At 38.3% G+C, this 14841-nt stretch overlaps 1 protein-coding gene and 2 long non-coding RNA genes across 3 annotated transcripts in view; all 3 read right to left on the reverse strand.

Annotated features, from left to right (window-relative positions):
* Positions 1 to 7026, reverse strand: part of LOC109422499 (uncharacterized) — a 30692-nt gene extending 23666 nt beyond the window's left edge. Inside the window, exon 1 of the long non-coding RNA XR_003895006.2 lies at positions 6651 to 7026. This is a non-coding gene — a long non-coding RNA (uncharacterized LOC109422499). The remainder of the gene's footprint in view (positions 1 to 6650) is intronic.
* LOC109422497 (four and a half LIM domains protein 2) overlaps positions 1 to 14841 on the reverse strand; it is an 866140-nt gene that overhangs the window by 749147 nt on the left and 102152 nt on the right. The window lies entirely within an intron of this gene.
* On the reverse strand, positions 2115 to 3229 carry LOC134287160 (uncharacterized). Its single transcript, XR_009997085.1, has 2 exons — positions 2758 to 3229; positions 2115 to 2506 (listed from the first exon to the last, which is right to left on the reverse strand). It is a non-coding gene; the product is annotated as an uncharacterized LOC134287160 (long non-coding RNA).

Consider the following 14841-nt stretch of genomic DNA (forward strand, 5'->3'; position numbering starts at 1 on the left):
ATGAAGCTAAATCATGATGTTGAGAGTTGGACTCATGGTTTCGGGTGCGCATCGCTTATGATTCTGGTTGTTTTTCTAGGATCATGAAGCTGAATCATGGTAGCGGGATTTGGACTCATGGTAGCGGGATTTGGACTCATGGTTTCGGGTGCGCAGCGCTTATTACTCTGGTGAAATTTCAAGGACCATGAAGCTAAATCATGGTAGCGGGACTTGGACTCATGGTTTCGGATGCGCAGCGCTTATGTTTCTAGAGGGTTTTATATGGCCATTCAGCTACATCAGCTACATCCCTTAGTTTCAATTTCGCAAAAAGAAAGATTATAAATAAAATTCACTTACCACGAAACAAAGACTTTCGACGGAGACGGCGGAGTCAGAACAGGGTCGGTGATATTCCGTCGTTTGACCGAGCCGGAACGGGATCGAACAGGTACGAGGCGAGCAATGAAGAGGCACGGCACGGATTGATGCAGTCAGGCCGGCACGGAAATGGAAACGGACGGTGCCTGCGTCGTTTGGTGCTGCAGAAACGATAACTCGGGACGGGACTGGTGTCGTTTGACGCCACCGGGACAGAAACGAACGAAGCCGGAATTGGACGGATCCGGGGCGAGGGATGACAGCCGCAGTCGTTTGCGGTAGAACGGGAATGATGGCGTGCAATAGGATGCATCTGCGTCGACAGAAACGGACGAAGCCGGAACGGGATTAGAAGGATCCGGCGCGAGGGATGACAGCCGCAGTCGTTTTAACTAGAACGAGAACGATGGCGTGCAATCGGATGTTATTTAGAAATAAGAACATTTTTGGCACTTTTTTTATACTCACCGGTTTCTTTAGGAGAAGGCTTCTGCTAACAATACACTAGAGAGCACAAAAAATACATAATTATTGAATTAAAACCAATATTTCCATTAAATTAATGGCTTCTTACATTTTTTCCACCATTCACAAACGATGCCGCACACTGAATGACCACGTTTTGACAGGTACGCGTAACGCTTGATAATTTTCATGATTTCGAGCTCATGAAAATGGTTTCACCGAATCATAATAATAGTTGCTCGGATCCTACAATTAAGATTCGTGATCATGTTTTCATAAAATGACCGACTTTCATGTTTCATGATTTGTGAATCATGAAAGCGGGATCAGATTTGTTTCCGTGCAAGTATACCGAATATTTAAGTAATCATGGTGCTAAGATGTACGGTATGGAAATTTCGCCAGTGCTACATCTTGCTGTCTGTGATATCTGTCATACCAAAGACAAACAGACGTAACACTGATGAAATGTTTATACCAAATATCTCATCATTCTGATTACTTAGAGAATTGGTGTCTTCGGCAATATTATTTGGCTGGTCAAGAACTAACAAATGATGAGCCGTTTGATTCAAAATTCCACCACAAGGCAGCGCTAGTGAGCAAACAAATATTATATTCCATACATCTCAGGACTCAGATCACTTAGAAAGTTGATGTCTTCGGCGATGTTGTTAGGTTGGTTACGGCCGCTCAGTTGATTAGCTGATTGGTTCAAGGTTCTGTCAGTAGGCGGCGCTAGTTACGAATTAATTGAAGCATGCAACTTTAATTTATTATTTCAAATATATTCAGCAAGCTGTAACTTTTTCAATAATGCACCAAATATTCTCAATTTTTTCCTGCCAGTTGCACAACTAGTAAGCTATAAACGGTACACATTTGGGCTCGATTGGATAACTTTACATAAAATTGGTGCAACTCTAATAAAGTAGTTCATATTTGAGTGTTCTTCGTTTAATTGCTATATCTCTGGATCAAGGGGACCGAATGAAATGCGACATTGCACAATTATGACTAATACATAGCTCTTTGAAAAACCTTTGACTTGACTTAGACACGCTCAAAGAAAACAAACTTACAGCTTGTTGATTACTTCACGAAAAAATATCAATCATTTGAATGATTTTGAAAATGTGTAACTAGTGCCGCCTAGTGGACCATTAACTGTAAGCCCTTGACTCACTTAATAACGTTGTCGAAGACACCAACTTTCTAAGTGGTGAGAGTCCTGAGATAGGGGAAATTGCCTATTCTCGGCCGTTTTGTTCTCTTCGTCTTTGGGGTTTTCTTGAAACCTATTGAACTCAGAGTTGGTCTCAAATCCTTCCCAGCTAAGCTGAATTATATGGCCAAGTTTCAGGAAATTTGGCTGACAAAAACCCCCCATGACGAAGAGAACAAACCTGCCGATAATACCCATTGTCACCCTATAAGAAATTTAAAATTTGCCGTTTATTGGTGGAATTTCTAATAAAACGATCCATCTTCATCCATCATGGCATCGCAAATAAAATTATTAGAAAGCAGATTTTTGAATCAGTTTAACCAGACGAACCACCCTAACATAACAATAATAGGGAATAGGGTCAACAATTGAAAATAAACTTTCTAAAACACAATATGTGTCTAAAAACTTAAAGCTGAAGCTTAAACAGTTTTGTCTTCGCAAATACGGCTCTGGACAATAGAAATACACTAGAACTCCAATGGCGCTGTAGTCACTTTTCCCATTCAATGATGTTAATAACTTTAATTGCAATAATTTTTTTTTTTTATGTGTCCATCTTGTAGAGGACCTTTTGTTTTGGTAAACAAAATTTATTTGACACTTCTAGTACCGCTACTGACGCTGTAAGGGCGTGGCAAACTAGATGTTAGTCACACGAACAGTCGCGACATTGGACTTCTGTGGCTAGTTATTCTAACCTCTGGACCCATTGTGCAGTGTGGCGGCTGTATCACTTCCATCACCAAGCCACGTTTGTGTTGATCATGATGGCTTTCAGCCTATTGTCTACACGGAGAAATCAAACTACCTAATTTTTGGGTCGATTTTACTCAAAGCTGAGTATATCGAATAAACTAGTTACCCAAAATTAGGTTGTTTTCCCTCTTTCCCTCACCGATGTTGTCAAAAACAAACAGAGATGCATCTACCCAACGGGGGTCCTTGAGCCCAATAAGCCAATTTTGGGTAAATGCAGGTTTACTCAAATTTGGGTTGAATGAGGGGGGGTCTTGGGTTGAATTTACCTACTCTTAAGTAAATGTTCTTGCTGGAGTTGAAGGCAATTTACCTAGTGTGAGTTTAATCGATTTACTTAAATTTGGCTTATTGGGCCGAACTATGGGATTGCGTCAAAAGAACTCAATTTTGGGTAGTTTGGCGGCTCCGTGTATTCATGTGCAGTTATAGCCGTGCTGGTTAGAGCGCAGGATACCGTGTATCACCATGATAGTGTCTTGGTTCAATTCCCGCCGCCGCCCGTATTTCTTTTTAAACATGTATTGGTATTTGATGCCGCCGCTGCTGCCATGATCAGTCTAAAAATAGAACAAATAATGAGAAACCAGTGCGACAGAGCACACGCACTCATGCGAAATTTTCCTTTTCCAGGTTCTAGGAAGCCAATACAATTTTTGGTATACTGCCAACCTACCAATTTTTGTATTTGCAAGGCCCTAATACAATATTTGTATATGTTTCATACCCAAATGTATTAGAATCTGCCAATCTCAGGTTGCGTGATACATTGTGAAAAAAATATATTGTATTGCGATTGTACGACAATCCCCGAAAACCTGTTGCCTGATGGCAATTTTCCCGAAAGTTATTTCTCCGAATGTACCATTCCCCCGAAAAATGTTTCCCCGAATGTACCGTTTCCCCGAAAAGAGTATTGCATCTGCCATTCAACATTCTTCGTGCCTCAGTTGATGCTCACCACGCTGACATGTAGCACACGTGGGCCGTAATGACTTCAATACACAACTTGGGTGATTCGGTCACTAGGCCGAAGCACGCTTAACCAAAGTATGTACGTCAGGCCGAGGTACATTAAGCCGAATGGGTTGTTTAGTTGTCTTCCTAATTTTCTTTATAAAAGATGTCCAAATTTGTTTTCGAAGTCCTAGCAGATGTTTTGAGTCCCATGAGTTTTTTTTAACATTCTTCAGGTCTAGTGTATTCTATGGATACTGGGGGTTAAGAATCATTTGGCCGAATGTTATTTGGCCGAATACCGATTGGCCGAAAATGAATTATGAACTGAAGTGAAAATGCCACTGCAATGCACTGTTTCCCACTTGTCTCCAACTCGAAAGAACAGCCTATGTTTCGAAGAAGGATAAATCTCTGATAAAGTAATGGCAGTTTCAGTGTCAACTATTCTCTGAATGGACAACTAGAAAGAATAACCCACGAATAAAAGAAGTATATATTTCTCATGATCATATTGGTAGCCAGCATGTCAAACATGTTCTTCTGAATTCCTTTGATTTTAATTCGGCCAAACGGCATTCGGTCAAATAGCCGGACACCGATACTGGGATAAACTTAATCTTCTGTTCTTAACAGCTATTTCATCACGGATGTTTCCTTCTTTTAAAAATAGGTAGTTCTTACGACGTTTATGTATATAATACATTCAAATCATTCAACAAGGTTGCCCGTTCATGGCTTTAAACACAATCGGACTGATGACCTATCCAGGCTAACGACACTTTCGGCCTAATGAACTTCGGCCCAACGTACTTCGGCCTGACATGCTTCTGCTTAGTGGCCGTCTTTTTGGCCTTTCTTATAATAAAATTTCCCTTCTTTCAAACATAGACTGTTCATTCAAGACAAACTGATCAAATAATCATCAGTAATTTGACTGCTGGTATAGTTATTATTGTTATTTTGTTTTTGTGTCCAACTGTTCTAGTATTTATAAGCGTTGTATGTAATAGAAATCTTCATCAGAAATTCTCTCTTCTATTTTTATATACTATTATTTCAAAATATATTGTTAAACTATTGTCGGCAGTCGAACTACTAATACTTTCTGCAAAAACTTCAATTCCAAATGTTACTTCGGTCATGATTAGCTTGAATCCATTGATTTGCAAAAAAAATCTTAAGAGTGCTTAAAACCTATTTATCAAACAAATTTTACTAACTTTTCGTTCCAAAGTGCATTAACAACATTAAAATTGAGCTCAAAGAGTTTCTTCGTAAGCAAGCATACTTTACCTTATCGGGATCGCGATGTGTTTTGTGCCGATAATGAACTTAAACAGATTAGCACAATCACAATGACTCGTTTTAAATGTATTATGCGTTTTAAAGGGCGTTTTCATCGATTGAATATTCTGAAACAACACGAACGAACAACCTATGAATAAAAAAGGGAAAACTATGATGGGCGTGTTCAGAATTTAGTGCCAATTTTTTTTCCAATCAGTACAACAGAAAAGATCGACCCATATTTGAAGCAAGTGCAAACCTCATTGAAGCATCTTGAGTAATATGTTATCTCAAAAATTTCATGATAAGAGGGACTGCACAATATCAATGAGGTGTAAATGTTTCCATTATCTTGATGTCATCATCCATCCTACATATTTTTTTTTCCAAATCATAGAAGGTAAAAATTATTGAACAGTCTTTCTAAAAGCATGCACATTAGCACTCCTTGTACTCAAGCTAACTTTCCGCTACTTCGATTCGGAAAGTGGAATCTATCAAAAAATCATCAGAACCTAGTACTAAAACTAGTATAATAAATATTTTGGAGAAACGCTCCATTCGGGGAAACGGTCCGTTCGGGGAATCGTTTTCCGGGGAAAAAACTTTCGGGAAAACTTCATTCGGGGAACTGGTTTTCGGGGAAATGTCGTACAATCTATATTGCGTCATATCAAATATCAATATATTGTTAATAAATGCTCAATTTTATTAAATTCAATGTACGTGTTTCGGAGATATGACAGTTCAAAAATTGGATGTCGAAAAAATCGCGTTTCGAGAGAATGGTTCTAGCTTCGCGAAAGATTAACCAATCGAGCGCAACTTTATACCGACGATGTGTAAATAATAGGTTTCCAAATAGTAAAAATTTGAGAATTTTTTATGCACTGTATGAAAAGTTAAAGCTTGCTAAACTTTTTTTATGAGAGAAAAAAAGTTGCCTATCCCAAACATTTTGGTCATCCCCTGTATGGGGGTCCAAATTATATTGATGCATTCTTAAATTTCCGTCCATTTTAGTATTCAGCCTTTTGTGATTTCAATATTATGTAATGATTCCGTAGTTCTTTCATGTTCAGCCTTCTGGTAACAACCCGCAAGAAATGCTAGAGAAAAGTAAATAAACAGATCAATGTTACCACGGTTTACGGTACCCCTGAATTTTGAGCATTTGAAAGCTTGGCCTTGATCCTTGACTTATTTTCTTAGAATTGCTGACACCACTTATGCTTTCTGTACTTATGACCACAGACAAACAGACGTAACACATCGAACATTTTCCGAATAAAATCAGAGTCACGGGAACATGTTCGCCCAAGGCTGAGCCAACCATTGATAAGGTGGGCAAACGTCATACTCGAACAAAAAATGATGCAAATGCCACGGGTGGGCAGTTGGCCAAATAAAAACATTTCAAACATGTATACCGTTAAATCGGTGTACGATGGGAATAATCAGAGTGTTACGTCTGTTTGTCTGTGTTATGACCTGCCAGTCAGTTGCCCTATCCTTTTTTTTATCTTTGCGTTGCCTCTTTGGACGACCAAGACCGCTCACTGTGCATCTCGCCTATCCCAATACTTACCCTTCTACTTCATATTTCTTTATCGACACCACATGCACTTTTTCCAGCGATGATAGAGCTCCTAGCACGACATCGTAACGGAAGAGACAACGAAATGCAATCGACTGTTGACAGTTTTGCCCATTCGACACCACACAATACCGGTGCTTTGTTTTGCATTAAATGACTGACTTTGGAACTGATTCGTTGATCCTGTAAGTGTTGAACGTTTAACTAGCGCAGAGCTGGAACTGATGACGGACACGACGATGAGCTGAAGGAATATCTAAACGATGTAAACAACACTTAACACACTGACTGTGGCGGTGATGGTGAACGACGATGTGTACCATAAGTGCGTTGCACATGCACTGCACACTACTAGCGCCCGTGTACCTAGTTGGCCTCCTCGCAGTTTCTTCTATTACAAATTGAGCGGAGAGGAGCGCGAGAGAGATTACTGTGTATCAGCTGGAGGTGAATGAAATCATTCATGGAAGAGGCAAGCGCAAATCTGCTTAATTGTAATGGGTTTTCGAATTTCTAACAGTCTAGTTGAACGATTACTATACTTATAAGAATTTTAATTAAATTCTGTGAGTACAGTCATTAGATTATATGAACAAGACCGAGTAAAACAGCTGGTTGGATGGCCAATATACAAGAAAGGGCCGATTCAAATAATATGACGTCCATCATTTTTCAGGATTTTTAGACCCCTCTCCCCCCTGTGTATCGCTTTTTCGTATACCTATTACATGGGGTGTCACACTTTCTCAGACCACTCTTCCCCCCTAAACGATGGACCTCATATTTGAACGACGACAAAGGGCACACTCTAGAGCGTGCTAATTACAATGGAGCTACCATCCTAAATTCGGCATATATATCGCATTTAGTACACCACTGGACTATCGCACGAGTTTTCAAGAGTGCGTCCCACTTTTTGTTACTGAATCAAACAATTCTGGAGCTCGATTTGAATAGGTCGTATGTGGTTTTGTCGATTAAAAATTCGATCAGTTGGATTCGCTTATTATAGCGAAAACCGTTGAAATTGAGCAAAGTTGATACATACAGCAGAATCCTCACAAAACAGGCTTTCTGTTCCATCATTAAAAGTTTGCAAAATATCTGCCATATTGCTATAATGACCAAAATAAACTGATCGAATTTTATATCGATAAAAGCACATACGACCTATTCAAATCGAGCTCCAGAATTGCATTATTGCGACACGAATGCACAATTGTGTAAAGTGTCGATAATAAACAAACAACAAACAAACAGAATTGCATTATAATTCATGACGCAACTCATTTGGGTTGCATTATGAACCATAATGCAATTGTTTGATTGACGGTCTCTGCAAAAAGGGCTTGGAAAACTGTGACGTTTTTTTTTTATTATTTATTATTCACCGCCTTCAACATTTAATGAGTTGCACAGACTGTATCTTATTCTAATGTTCTTATCCTTATGTTTAAAGGTTGTCTTGGAAACATTAAAATCAAAAGAAGTGGTCGCGTTGTTGAAATGTCGGCAGCACGAGATCAGAGGGCTATTGCTACCATACGCTGTACGATGGAAAGGAATGTGAAGCAAAGCACGGTGACGTAGAGTTCTACTGGGAACATAGAAGTTCACTTGCCGCAGTAGGTTGTTGCAGTTGATCCGATTCGTGATTAGGTCGAAACAGAATAGAGTTTGCAAAAAATTCCTCCTGAAGCTCAGAGTACTGAACCCTATGAGCTTGCAGCGGTTTTCTTATGGAGGAAGCCTAACTCGGTCGTTCCAGGGTAGCCTTCTCAAAGCGTAGCGAATGAAAGATCGTTGTACTCGCTCGATTCGATCCAGTGGATCCGCAAGCGGCAAGGTAGGCCTACTGCTCATCTATTGCAAGTGTGTTAGTGTCGACTGGCACGCAACTTGGGGCCTAGTCGAATCCTGCTTGGAAACCGGTTTGTGTTGCCGATGGGGATGGCCCGCGAAGTCACATTGTGTTGTTTGGGAACGCCCGCTCGATGCATGTTAGGTAGGCGTAGTTTGTTCGAGTTTGACGTGCCTACACCCTCCCTGATTCGATCAACGTGAACCCGATGATATGGTGCCCAGACTTGCACTGCATACTCCAACACACTACGAACAATGGCACAGTATAGTGATTTGAGGGCATAAATATCATTGAATGATGCAGTGATCCTACGTAGATATCCTAGTAATGCGAAGGCTTTCGATGTGGTAGTACTGATGTGCTCGTTGAAGTGTACTTTACTGTTGATCATAATACCCAAATCCTTGATGATAGTCACTCGCTCTAAAGCCTGTGCTGCCATAGAATAATCAAAATTGCTGGGTGAATTCGATCTGGAGAACGCCCAAGTAACAATCGCCAGCCGCAAACAAGCATGCATGCTGAATTGTTGCTTTATAATGGTAATTATAGCTGAACTAAAATTATGCTGTACATGTTACTGTACAAATGCTTTTTCAATTGAAAAAGTAGCCAATGTTCAACTTTTCGTATTGGTATCAATAATGATAATTTAAAACACTTTTCAAGCGTTTAATAAGATTTTTATTCGACTCGCAGTAATTCCTTTACAACATAGTTTAACAAGACTTTTTACTGCTTCTTGTTAAGGTCATGTAAAAATTAGGACATGTATCTGAATAATGTGTTTTTCACAAGTCAAATAAGCGCTTTCGTTTCATCATACTTCGACTCAGAGTACATGATGAAAAACACGTGTTTTTTACCGAACAACAGCTGAATTAATCTGTTGTTCAGTCGTTAACCATAATGTTGTGCTAACTCACCACTGCTGTATAGGAGTCAGAGTCTGATCATTATTAAACCACGGGAAGTTTATGTTTTGATTTAAGAGCTGCAATTCATCATCTCTAGGATGGCGCAGATAGGAAGGCATGCGGCTGGCAATCGACGGGTCTCGAGTTCGAATCTGGATTTAGGTTTATTTATGTGTAGTTATTATTTCACAATATTTGTTCACAGCATTAAGTTCCAATCATAAACTCTCGTGGAAATTGGAAAATTTTGCATTTTTTTTATTTTTAATCATTTTTGCCAAAGCTGAATAACAGTTTTACTATATATTTGTAAAACGATTAAACAACAAACATTTCAGTTGGTACACAACACTATGCTTTACAGTTTCTCCAAATTTGTGTGAACAAAACCCGAACAAAGGTTGAACCTGAAAATTATCCAAATGTTATTCAGCATCATGCTGAATCAATTCGTCGTAAAGGTGCTTGTAAAATGAGTGATTGTTAGTTGGGCGATATGATTTTGCACTTCTTTGCGTTAACTTCCATTCCGTTAAGGCGGCACCACTGCAGCAACTGATCAAGATCACACTGAAGTGCACAGCAATCCATATGTCCATATGCACAGCAATGCGATATGTCTGAAGATTTTCACATCATCGGCGAATAACAATTTATCGGATTCAATCAATCAGAAAAAGTAGTGGCCCCAAATGGCTTCCTTGAGGCACTCCGGACGGAATATTAAAGCGATCTGATGCACAGCCATGGATTCTAACTGCACGGACAGAAATCTTTTCTGATTGATATAACCTTTTCTATAGTTCTCTCAAGCTTCGAAGATATGCTTGGCATAATTGCTTTAAATGGTTAAATCACAATGATTTGATGCCTACACTAAGCATACGTTACATTTGAATCAACAGCATTGAACACCAACCATCAAACGCTTAAACTAAAGTGACCAGATGATCAGAGCTCCAACGCGGGACAATAATTTGGAAAGATGCATAGAAAGGTGAAATCATGATCTTTTTTTTTTGTTAACGAATACGTAACGATTTTTTTTTGTTCGTAGAATACGAAGCACTCGTTTCTTCTACTAAGCATATCTTTCTGCGTTGTGAGCTTCGCAGAAGTGGGACAAACTCAAACATTTTTCCTACAGTCTTCAAAAGAAACTTTAAATCTAGCTGTCAAAAATGGTTTTAATATTTCAACTCTCAATTGCTTTCAAAATTCAAATTAAGGTGGTTCAAACTTCGTACACAACTGAAACGTTTATTACAGCATTTTTGGCTGACAAGCATGACGTGAAGTCTACAATTTTTGAGGTTATTTATTATTACCCTCAAATTGCCTGGATATGTTAACCAATCTAGCTTCTGCTTTACGAGCGTACTCGTTTGAATCGCCTGACAGTCAATGAAGGTTTTGATATTCACCCATTTGAAAAAAAGAATAACAGTCAAAATAAATTTCCGATAAAAGTTTACTATACTGGGCTTGGAAAGATGTTAACTTCGGGCAACGATTTCCTTCAACTGACTGTGTGCAGTGCGCACTTACATAATAATAAAAGTAGTTTTCTGCCCTGAAGTTTGAACTTGAGACAGTTTTGTCTACTACTTTTGTAATTGAATTGTACTCTTGTCACTCTCTATTTTCTTCACCGAACTGTAAAATGATGCTGCCTGACTGCATAAAAATCAATCACTGCTGGGACTGCTATCGCTCGATAAAAAAAAGCTTTCAACAGATAAAACTTTACTGTAACCCAGAATCTTCATGTACTTTCTCGCAAAAATCTTTCAGTTTTTTGAACTTTTGAGAGATCGTTAATATGTTTGATGTGATCTGTTGTAGCGTTTTTTTTTATTTTCGATTTTTCACCTACGCTAGCTGTACAGGAAGTGTGCTGGCGGGAACGTGTACTCTACATAACTCTCCAAACACTCTGAAGCTAACTCGGGAGATAGGTCTGACAGCTCGTTGTAAGCCAAAAGGGTAGACACTTAAAATTTCATCTCCTACACTGTGCTTAGTACAAAACCGGTTTGACTATTTTGGCTTTGAAATTAGTACAATATTTTGAATGCTTGTTGATTTTTTCTCAAACGCGGGACATTTTTACGATTTGAGACGAACGCGGGACATTTCGCGGGACATAATTTGTCGCGGGACATTTGGTCAAAATGCGGGACTGTCCCGCGAAACGCGGGACGTCTGGTCACTTTAGCTTAAACCATGCATATATGTCATTACTTGAACCCGTATTGGCCGAGCCTCCTGACTGCTGCCTACTCAGTACTCATTCATTGTTCATCATGGCAGCGGCAGGAGGTGTTTCAAAGTAACGACGAAGATAACGTCGTCTTGTCTTGATTTTATATAATAAACCGTTTACTGCCTGCTTTTGCTTAAACAGTTTCTTCTAGGGGGAATAAATAGTGTGCTTTAAGTCATTAATCTTTACGGAATTCATAACTTCATATCGTCCCCTTAATGCTAGAACTAGGTAACTCAAAAATCATAGTTTCGAGAAAAACGACTTTGAAAATTTTACAATTTTTCATGCAGTTGTTCCAAAGGTATGGAGCCTTTAAAATAAATATTTTTAGCATTAATTGCTTATTCAGCTTCTACTCTTTCTGTTACAAGAAAAAGTTTTGAACTATTTTGGTTTAAACCATTGATAAAAACAATAAATGGTTGAAAAATTGTCGAGTTACCTAGTTATAGCACTCAAAATGCAACATAAATAATGAAGGAGATGTTCTGAGATACCTAGTTTTTACCACTATTGATATCATTCTTTTCAGTTTTCTTGTTGTAGTATGCAAATTTAAAAGGGTTCACATATTGAAATTAACGTGTAATTACTGAATTTGCTAGGATGCCTGCTGTATCACCACATGACACCTCAAAATGTTCATAAATAATCGTCTACGAACAATCACAGTTTTTAGCTAAATCAATACAAGTAAAATATTTTTAGTTTTTAGGCCAAAAATGAAAAACAGCAGTAGATTTTCAATCTATCAACATAAGAATGACTAGAAAGATTTCCACGTCCAAGCGTCCGATAGCTTTTAACCTGTGCGGTTGGAAATAGATATGATTTTCTTAGTTACCTAGTTATAGCACTCAGTTCTTGTACTCTACACTGAGATACCTAGTTTTGAAAATGGTGAATATTTCCGTCGTTTATAATCGTCTTTCATCGGTATTTGGATATATTATAGAACTCAAAAAGCTCGATATAATGGTATATTCAACTCAAAAACGTCAAATTTCGAGTTACCTAGTTCTAGCATTAAGGGGACGATATTTAGGTAAGTGCGTCGCCGGTAATGAATTGCATGCATTCGCAAACTCATGATGTACATGTTGTTTTAGTGTTTTCCGGGATTGCAACTACACCACCGATCGAAGATGGCCCGAAATGCAGCAACCGTATCACCGAACCCGAAGCAAGAGCCACCGCAATCAATGCAATCCCCACGGTGTGTTGAAACAGGATTATTATCGCACTTTCATGAACCTAAAATATTTTTTCGTTATAAGTTAGCCTTAGCAGTATATATTAAGATTCTGGAGGTTAAAAAATCTTTCATCGGGGAAAATTAAAATAAATTCGATTTTAGTAGTTTACCACTTTTCTCATATGATATGGTATTACGCAAACCTGATGAACCTAAACTCCGCTAGAAAAAGTCCCCTTTCTAATAATAAATTTAAACCATTTAGAGAGAAACGAATGCAAAAGTCTTTACAACGAGTTTAAATTTGTTTAGCGTTCGTTTCATGTGTCCAACCTACTGCAGTCTGCCGAAAGTCATAAATCATAAAAGTCTACATTCCTTTCATATGTCTGGTACATAGATATATGTAATGGAGGAAAACAAATCTGGAGCAACATTTGAAAATGGCATACAAGCATTGGTAAACAATGACTTCACACGTCATTCCTGAGCCCCCATTAGCTTATTCACAAGAACTAAGACCGTTATCAGAGAGAGAGCAAACATCGATCTTTCGGATAACGGTGTATATTTGCGTCGGCGGGCTACTGTTAGGCCCTACGGAGCGTTTCCGAAGAAAAGATACAAGACCTCTTGAGCCCTTTTTTTAATGTTGCTCCAGAAATACTTCTCATTAGTGCGACTCATACATTTGAGGAAACACCATATACCTGTAAATCGTGCCATTTGCAGCACATACTCTTTATATGCTAATTTGCCTGAAATGGCGGGTATTAGTTGCACATACTTTGCATGCCAAACCATGTAACGATACACCTAAACGACGATCAGACGGCCACGAAAGATAAATCGATTGCGAAATCATTAAACAAATATGGTGACTTAATCACGCGTATTTTTTAACATTCTTGTTAACTGAAAATTTAGTTGTTTTGAGCTAGTTTAGCAGCTTTTCGAATATAATAAGAACTTTTATGTATATTGTGCTCTGATTTTGCAGGGCTCGATGTTTTACTAAAAAGTGAAAATTTATCCTATGAATACTTTTGTTCGCATGTTGGACACATAGGGGCGATTTCTTCACCCTGACTAAAGCGTTAAACCAGGTTTAACTATATGGGTAAACCTGGTTGACCGGTCAATCCGAGGTTAAGACATCAGCCCTTAGAGAATAGCTTTTAATTATTCTTTCGGCACACGCCCTTGATACACGTACTTTGAGGTAAGCATTTGTAATCATTTTTTTATTGTGAAATCAATCAATGTTTGATTGAAACAGTTTTAGATATGATGATGATGAACCTGGGCATGCTAGCGGAATACATGTACGTAAAAAGAATATCGGATTAGGTACGAGACACTGAAGATGACCTAACAGTTGAGGTCGAAATACGTATCTGTCAAAGAATGCAAAATCGTAGTGGAATTAAAAGGAACAGTCCTTAACTCTATCTTCTTTTTATTTAGCTTTATATATGTTCATGTTGAAATGTTCATTGTTGTTTATGCTGAGAACAAATTTAACTAAGTTTACAGATAAAATAAAAATTGAAAATGTAGAACAAGATTAAGAAGACATCAATGTTCTGCAAATGTCATAAAATATAAAAAACAACAAACAGTGATATGCAAAGTGAGGCAAGATTGACGCAATTTGAGGTTTCAATACAACTTTGTAGGAACTTTTATAAGTTATTTTATGCTTCATTTCGGAATCATTGAACAGATTTTGATTGCTAAATAGTTATAACACATAGAAGATGATATGAAAGTATCGAGTGTACGGGTGACTTTTCAATTCAATTCTAATGGATAGTTTCCACTTTTTAAGTACAGTGTAGTGGTTTTTCAGTTTTATGACTAGTCGTTTTAATTACTATTCCTTTTTATTTCGTTTTTGTCACGCTCTGCAAGGACAAGTGGCATTTCTCACCATA

This window comes from Aedes albopictus, chromosome 2 (genome assembly GCF_035046485.1).
Source record: "Aedes albopictus strain Foshan chromosome 2, AalbF5, whole genome shotgun sequence".
Taxonomy (NCBI): domain Eukaryota; kingdom Metazoa; phylum Arthropoda; class Insecta; order Diptera; family Culicidae; genus Aedes; species Aedes albopictus.